Here is a 9,937-nt window from a genome sequence, read left to right as displayed (position 1 = left end):
GACTCTTGAAGAAGGAGGATGTGGACAATTTCTAATTGTCTTATATTAAGCGTGCACAATATACAGTCCATGCACTGCTTATAGCCATGGGCCACTTGTAGCCTACCAAAGGATTTCAGGTGGCCAGTGAAAAATAGAGGATGCAAAAGAAATTAAAGATATAACGAATGCTTTGTCTGTGCCCCATTTCACTCACCTTCCACTAGTCACTTTTGTGCCCCTTATGTAAGTCGATGAGTAGATTGCCATTGTGCACTCTCTTTTATTTGTCATATGACTCATGGCAACCAACCATCATCAGTCTGTCTCTAGTTTGAGAGGAGTGAGAGTTGTATCTTTTCACTGTGTTTTCAGTTGCATTGAGCAAGGACAAAGTGAATGCAGCCACATGCCAACGCAGCTGAGAGCTTCTTCCCCTCCCTCACTGTGCAGCCACCCTCCAAGTTACATGACTATCTGGGGCTCTCTCCAAGGCCAGACACTTAGTTAAGTATTTCTTTTTATGTGAGCAGCTGTTGTGAAGATTTTTTGGTTCTAACATTAAAGTTTATGAGGTGACTTTGCAAAATGGCTGATAACAAGAAATGGAAGATCAAATCAGAACACAGAGTGTTTAATCCAGAGTGAACACATAGATACTTGTTTACTTACATGAGAGGCAAAATATTTTGTCTTCTTTGCATAGCAGTAATAGCTAATTTGAAGAAATACAATCTTCATCACCATTTCAAATCAAAATATCCTGACAAGTAAATTGGACACCAATGAAAAACAAATCAAAGTGTCCAAATTGTTGAAAAATATCAGTGGGGAACAATGGTTTTTCAAGAGGGTAAATGAAGAAAATGAAGAAGCTACTAAGGTGAGTTTTCAGATTTCTAAAGAAATTGCTGCTGCTGGGAAGTCTTTTACTGAAAGTGATTTCCTAAAGAAGTGTTTGCTGATTGTAGTTTCTGGATTATGTTCTGGTTAGCAAAGTAATTTTTTTTGTCACATTAATGAGTTTTCATGATAAATAAAAATCTTAAGTAATAAATGTAATTAATTGATATTAATTGAAATTTCCTTTTTAAAAATATGGTTTGTTTGCAAAACAGTTTAATCATTAACTATATGTTTACTTGAAAAATGAGCTGCTAAAAACCTATTTGTGGCCAGAAGAAGTTTAGCCTATTTTAATTTTGGTCCCTACCTACTGTCAAGTTGTGCAGGTCTGTCTTATATGTTTACTATGAAAGTGCAAACTGGATCAAATGAGAAACAGAAAGCTTGCACAGAGATCATTTAATAAGCAACAGATAAATTATGTAAAAGGAGAAGCTCCAATTCCTTTGCAAAACTGGAAAATTGGGGTTGGAGGTAATTTGTAATTACTGGATCATGGATTTACCCAGAGGCACATCAATTACTAGCAAAGCACTTCACCAGCTTCTCAGGTGGAAGATTATTCCTAACTTCCTTTTAAAGAATAAATGTTATTGCTGTCTTTTGCTTTTTACATCACTTATTGTATTTTAAATTTCCTACAGCAATTCCCCATCAAGTCATCCCTTATATGAATGGAACAAAAGAGAAATCTTTTTTTTTTTTAGCAAAACTGCCAATATATCAAAATCTGATATTACATGCCTTGTTCTACACTTATGATTCCTTACCCCTCCAGAGGAGTGGGAGACGGTGTCTTCTCATGTCTCGTTTTGGGACCAAACTGGGTCATTATAATTTTAGATCATTCAGTTTCTGTTGTTCTATGGTTCTTTGTAATTCAGATTGTTTTAGTCATTGTCCATAGTGTTTTCCTGATTCTTATTTCACTTTGCATCAGTTTACATGTCTCATCATGTCTCTCTATATTCACTGATTTTACAACAGTAGTTTTTCATTTTTGTATACCAAAATTTGTTAAACTAGTCTCCAGTTAAATTTTGCCTTTCTTGACAGGAGAGAGGAGGAAGGAAACAATCATCTAAGTACCTACTGTGTGCCAGGTACTGTGCTAAATGCTTTACAAATTGTACTTCATTTGATCCTCACAGCAACCTTGAAGGTAGGAGCTATTATGATCTTTATTCTGTAGTTAAAGAAACTGAGGCAGGCAGAAGTTAACTTACTTGTTCAGGGTCACACAGCTTGTAAGTGACTGAGGCTAGATTTGAACTCAGATCTTCTTGACTCTAGACTCAGTGCTCTATCCTCTGTGCTACCTACCTGCCTCTAACAGAAAGCACCATACATTTATCATCAAGAAACAACAAAAATCCCTTCATATATAGCCAATTATATACTTATGCATTTTATGTAAAATATTTACAGCTTATATTGCTTAGTAATCTATAAATACCACCAAAAATAATATGTTATTCAAGGAGTAAATAGGATGTGTCAAAATCTCAGGATTTAAAGAGTAACTCATTATCAATTAGGTAATTACTGAATAAGCTGCCTGAAATTGACATAATGATTATACTATCTTTTTTGATTATAGCAAAGTCTATTACTCAGTTCTGCACTCATGGCTTATTTGTATAGTTCAAATACATAAAATATAGTAAGAATCTTAGAGTACTTTATAGTCACATGGAATATGGTTTTATATTTAATATACATTGCCATCACAATAATGTCAAAGTGAATGAAAATAAAATGTGACATTTTTAAGGGAGATTATTGTCCATTATGATTTTGCTTAACCTTAAACCCATTATCATCTCTTCATAATAGATCTATGTATAGCTTCCAAATTAAAGAGAGAGATGATTGAAAATATCTTACAAATCACTTCATATACATTAATGGCATCAAGTTTTATGGTTCTACCAAAAGATAAATTACAAATTTCATTTCATGGAATTTTTCTCAAATATTATCAAAATATTATTTTAACTGGATAATTATAAAATTCTTAAAGTACAGCAAGGCAAGAGAGAGACTGAAGGCTTCAATCTTGAATCCAAGGGTCACACTGAGATAATAAAGGCAGTCCCTACAAATGTCTTCATATAATTCATGAAAGTCAATCAAGTATAAAATATCAAAGAGAAGGCAGCAGCTAGAAACATCAAGCCTTATTGGCCTAATGAAATCAAATCTATTTGGGAAGAAGACATTTAAAAACGTTTAATTACCTTCTGTATAGTACCAATATTAATGCCCATTTCCAGGATAACAAAATGGATTATAACAGATTTGGTATGTAGCCTAACAATATTAGTGTTTTTAATAAGTGCTGCTATACTAAATTCACTAACCAAGCTACATAGAACAACAAGCTTTCACAATACAGAAACCTTGCAGAGGAGATCAAACTCATACGAGAACAGGCTAGGATGCATGTCATCCCTGTTTTCCTGTCTGCTATTGAAATTATAAACAAGATATTTTTAGTGAGTCTACAAGAGATGAGTTTATATCCTCATATTTTAATTAAAAAGGCATTTATTTTATCCACTTGGGCAATATTTCATAGAAAAATTAAATAATAAATTATAATAGTGTCAAAACAACTTGTCCCAGGACAAGTTTGGATGAACTCCATAAAAAAGATGAGAAGAATAAGATGATGTAAAATAATAATAGTCATTGTTATTATCACAAGGGCAGTGTTGTCATACTTGCAGCTACCACCTGGGACCTTTCTACTGTGACCTGCTACAAATCCCTGATTGCTCTTTGGCTCAAGATACTTTCTCCTATATGCATAGTGTTATACTGATTGGTATAATGCTATGTGTTGGCAGTATCCATGCTCAGGTACCCATAAACACTTGACAGTAAACCTAAATTCCTGTTCTCACATTTCCCCTTCACTACATAGGACACAGAGTGAGTTCTACAGATTCATTCCTCATTTCTCCCGATCCTGCTTTTTGCATTCTAATCAAATGGACTAACTGCTGTTCTCAAACTTGATGGTTCATCTCTTACCTCTGTTTTTTGCATAAGCTGTGGATCATTCTTGGAACTACTCCCTCCTCTCCTTTTTCTCTCAGAATGTCTAGCTATTTTTAAGACTCAGCTTAGATGCCAGCTCCTCTTTTCTTATCTCTTTGTTAGTGTTCTTTTCCTTCTCCAATGCTCTTGCATTTACTTGTCTGGTATCCTCCTAAGAGAGTGTCAGCTCCTTGAGGGAAGCACCTGTTTCCTGTTTTGTCTTTATATCCCTAGTGTCTATAGCTCAATACTATGCATATAGGGTTAGGGAAAAGGATGGATATTGGACTTGTGATTTCACTGATAAAGGGAGCTTCTGAGAGAGGAAATTCCCTCTGCCAATGTAGATCTATACCTTCTCTCTAACTTACCGTCTTAGAGAGTTGCCTACAGCACTGAGAGGTTGTGACTTATCAGGACTCCATAGCCAGCATGTATCAGAGGCAGGATTTGATCCTAGGTCTTCCTGGCTCTCTGGGTTTAAATCTTATTCTTTACCCCTTATGCCATGCTGCCTTGCACACAGTACCTGCACAATACTTGCTTTTTGAATATGATTGAATGGACAACCCCAAGCTTCTTTAAGAAAGCATGGAGTCCCATAAACATAGATTGGAAACCTGCCTCTGATACTTGTTAGCTGTGTGACCACAAATTGTGATTATTTTTTTCTTGCTGAGTCTCAGTTTTCTGATTTGAATATGAAGGTTTTGGACTAAATGACTTTTGTTTTAATTCTTTTTTTAATTTTTTTTTATTTTTTCATTTTTAACACAGTTCATATCACATAACACAATTCCAACTTTTGGTCAGGTGATATTTCTTTTAAAGCATTTACAATAGAGACCACAAATGGATTTTTTTTTAACATTAACCAACTGAGACACAAATAATAGCTATGTATGCTAACTTCATAAGCCCTTGACCTAATTGTCTCCACACTATTACTAGGAATTAAAGGACCCTAACTTATTGTTGTTGGTCTAATGTCCTAAGCCTAATAGCTTAATTTTAGACTTGACATCAGATGTTCCCCTACCAACAATCTGTAGTTTAATAGATCTGGTATTAAGCTTACAGACCTTTTGACTATAGGAAATTACCACTAAGAGTAGGGACATTGCAGGGAAACAATATTTCCCCAACTTCATGTCAGTTCCAGGCAGGAATAGATTGTCAACTTGCATTCAGTGAGGCTTAGAGTCTGCCAGGTGTCAGTGGAGAAATTGAGTCAGGAGAATCCTACCTCAGCCCAGGCTGAACAGCCGCTCTCCCACCCTTCCCATGAAATCACCTTTTTCAGTTCATACCAGAATCTCACAGGTTTACTGGCATCATGGATTGGAGGCTCAAACCTCCTTTTTTGCTATCCATACCTGGAGTTAGACTCAGAAGAACAGTCACTTAATAGTTCCATAGCATCTTAAAATAGCAAATTCCAATAACCAGGTTTTAGATATGAATAGAATTTCACATTGGCTAAGAAGCGTCTTTTGAGGCAAGTCTTAAGTGGCTTACATGCCTTTCCATACATGTTCTAGTTCCTGCTTAAATAACAATCATAAAATCAAGTTTACCATTAAAACCTTAACTTTTCCGTCAATGCCAAATTTTACCCAAAGTTAACTGCCTCTAGGAGACTTAGACTAAAATTCGTTTCCCCAAATTAAAGATGTCTCTGATTTAGTCTCAGTAATTAATTCAGTCAATTGTTTTAATACTAATTGCTTTCACATCACTTTGTAATATGTCCAATTTTTTTCCCCATCTCTCCCCTCTCCCCACCCCCAATACTTTGCATTCTGAGTACCCCTTCCCTCAATGAGCCCTTCCTTCTATCACACCCCACCCTTCCCTTATCCCCATCTTTTCTCTTTTCTTGTAGGGCAAGATAAATTTCTATACCCCATTCCCTGTATTTCTTATTTCCCAGTTATATGCAATAATAATTCTCAACATTTGTTTCTAATACTTTGAATTCCACCTTCTTTCCCTCCCTTCCTCCCTACCCATCCCCACTGAGAAGGCAAAGCAATTCAATACAGGCTATATATATGTGTGTGTGTATATATATATATATATATATATATATATGTGTGTGTGTGTGTGTGTGTGTGTACATATATATATACACACACATACATATATATGTTTTGCAAAAGACTTCCATAATAAACATATTGTGCAATACTAACTATATTGCCCTCTATCCTACTCTATCCCCCCTTATTTTTTTGTTCCCTCATTTGACCTTGTCCCTTCTCCAAAGTGTTTATTTCTAGTTACTCCCTTCTCTCATTTGCCCTCCCTTCTGTCATTCCCTTCACCCCACTTGTTGCCTCCTCCCCTACTTTCCTGTAGTATAAGATAACAAATTTCAAAACAAATTTAGTGAGCATGCTATTCCCTCCTTAAGCCATATGTGGAGAGAGTAGATTCACTTTTCCCCTTTCCCCTTCTCCCTTTTCTCCTCCATTGAAAAATTTTTCTCTATCTATTTTATGAGTTATAGCCTGCCCCATTCCATATTTCCCTTTCTCCTCCCAGTGTTTTCCTCCCTCACATCTTAATTTTTGTTTTATATATTTTTTTTGTGGATATTATCTCTTCTGATTCAACACAGCCTGTACTTTCTGTCTATATGTGTGTGTGTGTGTGTGCATGTGTTTACAATCCCTCCACCTACCCAAATACTGAGAAGAGTCTCAAGAGTTATAAATATTTTCTTTCCATGTAGGAATGTGAACAGTTCAGCTTTAGAAAGTCTTTTATGATTTCTCTTTCCTGTTTACCTTTTCAAACTTCTCTTGATTCTTGTGTTTGAAAGTCAAATTTTCTGTACAGTTCTGGTCTTTTCAACATGAATGCTTGAAAGTCCTCTATATAGTTGAATGACCATTTATTCCCTTGAAGTATTAAACTCAGTTTTTCTGGGTAGGTGATTCTTGGTTTTAATCCTGGTTCCTTTGACTTTTGGAATATCCTATTCCAAGCCCTTCAGTCCCTTAACATTGAATCTGCCAGATCCTGTGTTATCCTGATTGTATTTCCACAATACTTGAATTGTTTCTTTCTAGCTGCTTGCAGTATTTTCTCCTTGACCTTGGAACTCTGAAATTTGGCCACAATATTCCTAGAAGTTTCTCTTTTGGGGTTTCTTTCAGGAGGTGATTGATGGATTCTGTCAATATTTATTTTGCCCTCTGGTTCTAGAATATCAGGACAATTTTCCTTGGTAATTTCATGGAAGATAATGTCTAGGCTCTTTTTTGATCATGACTTTCAGGTAGTCCTATAATTTTTAAATTGTCTCTCCTGAATCTATTTTCCAGATCAATTGTTTTTCCAATGAGATGTCTCACATTATCTTCTATTATTTCAAACTTTTGGTTTTGTTTTCTAACTGCTTTGTTTATCTCATAGTCATTCATTTCCCTGAACTCAATTCTTTCTTTCAGAGAACTATTTTGTTCTGTGAGCTTTTGAACCTTCTCCTCCATTTGGCTAATTCTGCTTTTTAGTGCCTCCTTCTCCTCATTGGCTTTTTGGACCTCTTTTTCCAATTGAATTAGCCTCTTTTTAAAGGTGTTATTTTCCTCAGGTTTTTGTTTTTTTTTTTTTTTTTGGTTCTCCTTTAGCAAGCTGCTAACTCATTTTTCAAGCTCTTCTATTGCCTGAGCTCAGTTTAAGTTCACTTTGGAGGCACTGGAGGCAGAGGTCTTAACTTCCTGTAACAGTAAGCCTTGTTCTTCCTCATCCTAAAAGATAAGAGGAGAGACCTGTTCACTAAGAAAGTAACCTTCAATGGTATTATTTTTTTCCCTTTTTTCAGGAATTTTCCCAGTCAGTTACTTGACTTCTGAATCCTTTGCAAAGAGATTAGACTCAGCTGCTTGGTTCCCCTAGGCTTTGGGTGGGGGTGGGGACATCACTCAGAGCTGGGGTTTAGATCAGCTGCTCCCTACTGCCAGAGGCTTTAAGTTGAGCTGCCTGAACTATGGATCCAGGTTGCTTCCTGGCCTCCATAGCTGCCTACAGTCTGCTGCTGTGGCCTCTACCATTGCCTGGGGCTGTTGCTGGAGAAACCTGTTCCCTCTTGCCCAGCTGGGAAAGTCCTCCCCAACTGACCTTTGGAGCTTTCTTTGTCGCTTGTGGGTTGAAGTATCTGGGACCTTCCTTGCTAGGAACTGCCCGGAGATCTGTTCAGGTCCTGTTCCTCCCAGTGCCATGTGGCCAGGGCTGTCCTCCACTCTGCTCAGCGCCCCATGAGATAGACCTTTCCTGTTGGCCTTCTGGGTTACCTTTGGTTGGAAACCTTTCTCACTCTGTTATTCTATGTCTTCTGCTGCTCTAGACGTTGTTGAGAGCCATTTTTACAGGTATTTTGCGGGCTGTGGGGGAAGTACTAGAATATATGCGTCTTTCTGCTCTGTCATCTTGGCTCCACCCCACTTTTGTTTTAATTCTAAATTTATCATCTTAAGGTTCCTAGGCAAACACAGTTCAGAAGCTTGAACTCAAATTAAAGAAAGTGTCTGTGCCTATTTCTACCTTTCAAGATGATCAAAGCCTACTGTGACAAAGGGAACTGAGTCATCAGAAATTGAAGAAAAGTGTTTACTTTTTTTCTGCTTAGCTATGTAATCCTTTTGACAAAGCTGTAACTAGGACAGTGTGATGACATCTTGACCCAAGGTACCTATGTGAGAGAGGTTCATGTTTCCTTCCCATAGCAGTTCTGCTTTCATTCCCCCTGTGTTTGGTCCTCCACTACTCCCTTATGTGGGCTAGGGAAGTACATTCTTTTCTGTTGCTTGATTTCAAGTCTTCTCATGCTCCACAGAGCCCATCACTACCATGCAACTTTCCTGAGACTTTCTCCTTCCTATTACCACACACTAGCATGACTGTACCAAATGAAAATGGACTACTTGAATGACACCATCAGACCTGGAGGGCTTTGCCCACATGAATTGTCAGCGATGAGCAGCAGTGGTCTTAAGACATCTTGAAGTTTTTTCTCTCTCACTACCTGCACTGAATTTGCTTTAGGTATGGGATTTCCTAATTATATATTTTCCTTTTAATGCTAGTTTGACTTAAAAAGCAATTGACTCCTCCATGCAGATTCCATATAGTCAAATTTCTTCTCTGATTATACTTGTGTTTCTAGGAGGATCTCTTGTATTCTGAGGTTCTGTATCCGAAGCAAGAAGCTGATTAAGTGACTTGGCTCTCAAGGGCAAGACTCCACACAGGATCAACAGTGCTTTGCTCTGCCTAGAAGACAGAATGGTCTCTGATCCTAGAGCTAAGATTGCCAAGTACATTCTTTGCCAACTGAAAGCTGCATTTGCTCTTGAGTCACCACCATGTCTGTCCATTTGTCGTTACTCTGTCTTCCTCCCATCTGGCCCAGAAGAAGGTAGGAGGGAAGCTTGCTGTTGAGAAATATTTTCTCTGTGGACAAGCCATATGTCATCACATGAAAAGCTGGTGAATTAGCAACCTGTTTTCCCCTTTGTGGTTGCTGAAGTTCATTCTGGGTTTGGTTGTTTGCTTCTTCCTCCTCTGTGCAGTGACTAATATTTGTGCAGAACATCTGTCTCCTGGCAAGCACTTTCAATAGCCGGAGACACTCTGGGTGTAGGAGAGTTATGATTGATGCTGCTCCAGCATTTAAGCAGGATAAGGGATAAAGGGATGAGGACAGCAGGGCTTACTTTCTGTAGTGGAGGAAATATTGGGAAGCTCCAGAGAGGATGAATTTAAAAAATTGCTTCCAAGGCATTAATCAGGAAAGAAAATCTTACCTCGAAGGTTTTTAGGGAATTCTTGATATTTTGAATTCTTAAAACAGGTGAGCATCTTTGAGTTTGGAAAACTTGGTATAATAAAGAAAGACTAATGACATGTAGAATGGTGCAAGGTCCTTTATGCAGAACAATGGATTCGAGAAGTGTGGCTTTGAGAATTCATTCAGTTATTAATTCATACAACAAACATT

General features: G+C 37.4%; 1 long non-coding RNA gene across 1 annotated transcript; it reads left to right on the top strand.

The window, feature by feature from the left end:
* The first annotated feature begins 352 nt into the window (after window positions 1–352).
* LOC140511916 (uncharacterized) lies at window positions 353–9,618 on the top strand. The gene is made up of 4 exons (XR_011969717.1): window positions 353–862; window positions 1,942–2,047; window positions 8,833–8,982; window positions 9,104–9,618. It is a non-coding gene; the product is annotated as an uncharacterized lncRNA (long non-coding RNA).
* The last annotated feature ends 319 nt before the right edge of the window (window positions 9,619–9,937 follow it).

Source organism: Notamacropus eugenii, chromosome 6 (assembly GCF_028372415.1).
Source record: "Notamacropus eugenii isolate mMacEug1 chromosome 6, mMacEug1.pri_v2, whole genome shotgun sequence".
In the NCBI taxonomy this organism is placed as follows: domain Eukaryota; kingdom Metazoa; phylum Chordata; class Mammalia; order Diprotodontia; family Macropodidae; genus Notamacropus; species Notamacropus eugenii.
This window is presented reverse-complemented; position numbering and strand designations above follow the sequence as displayed.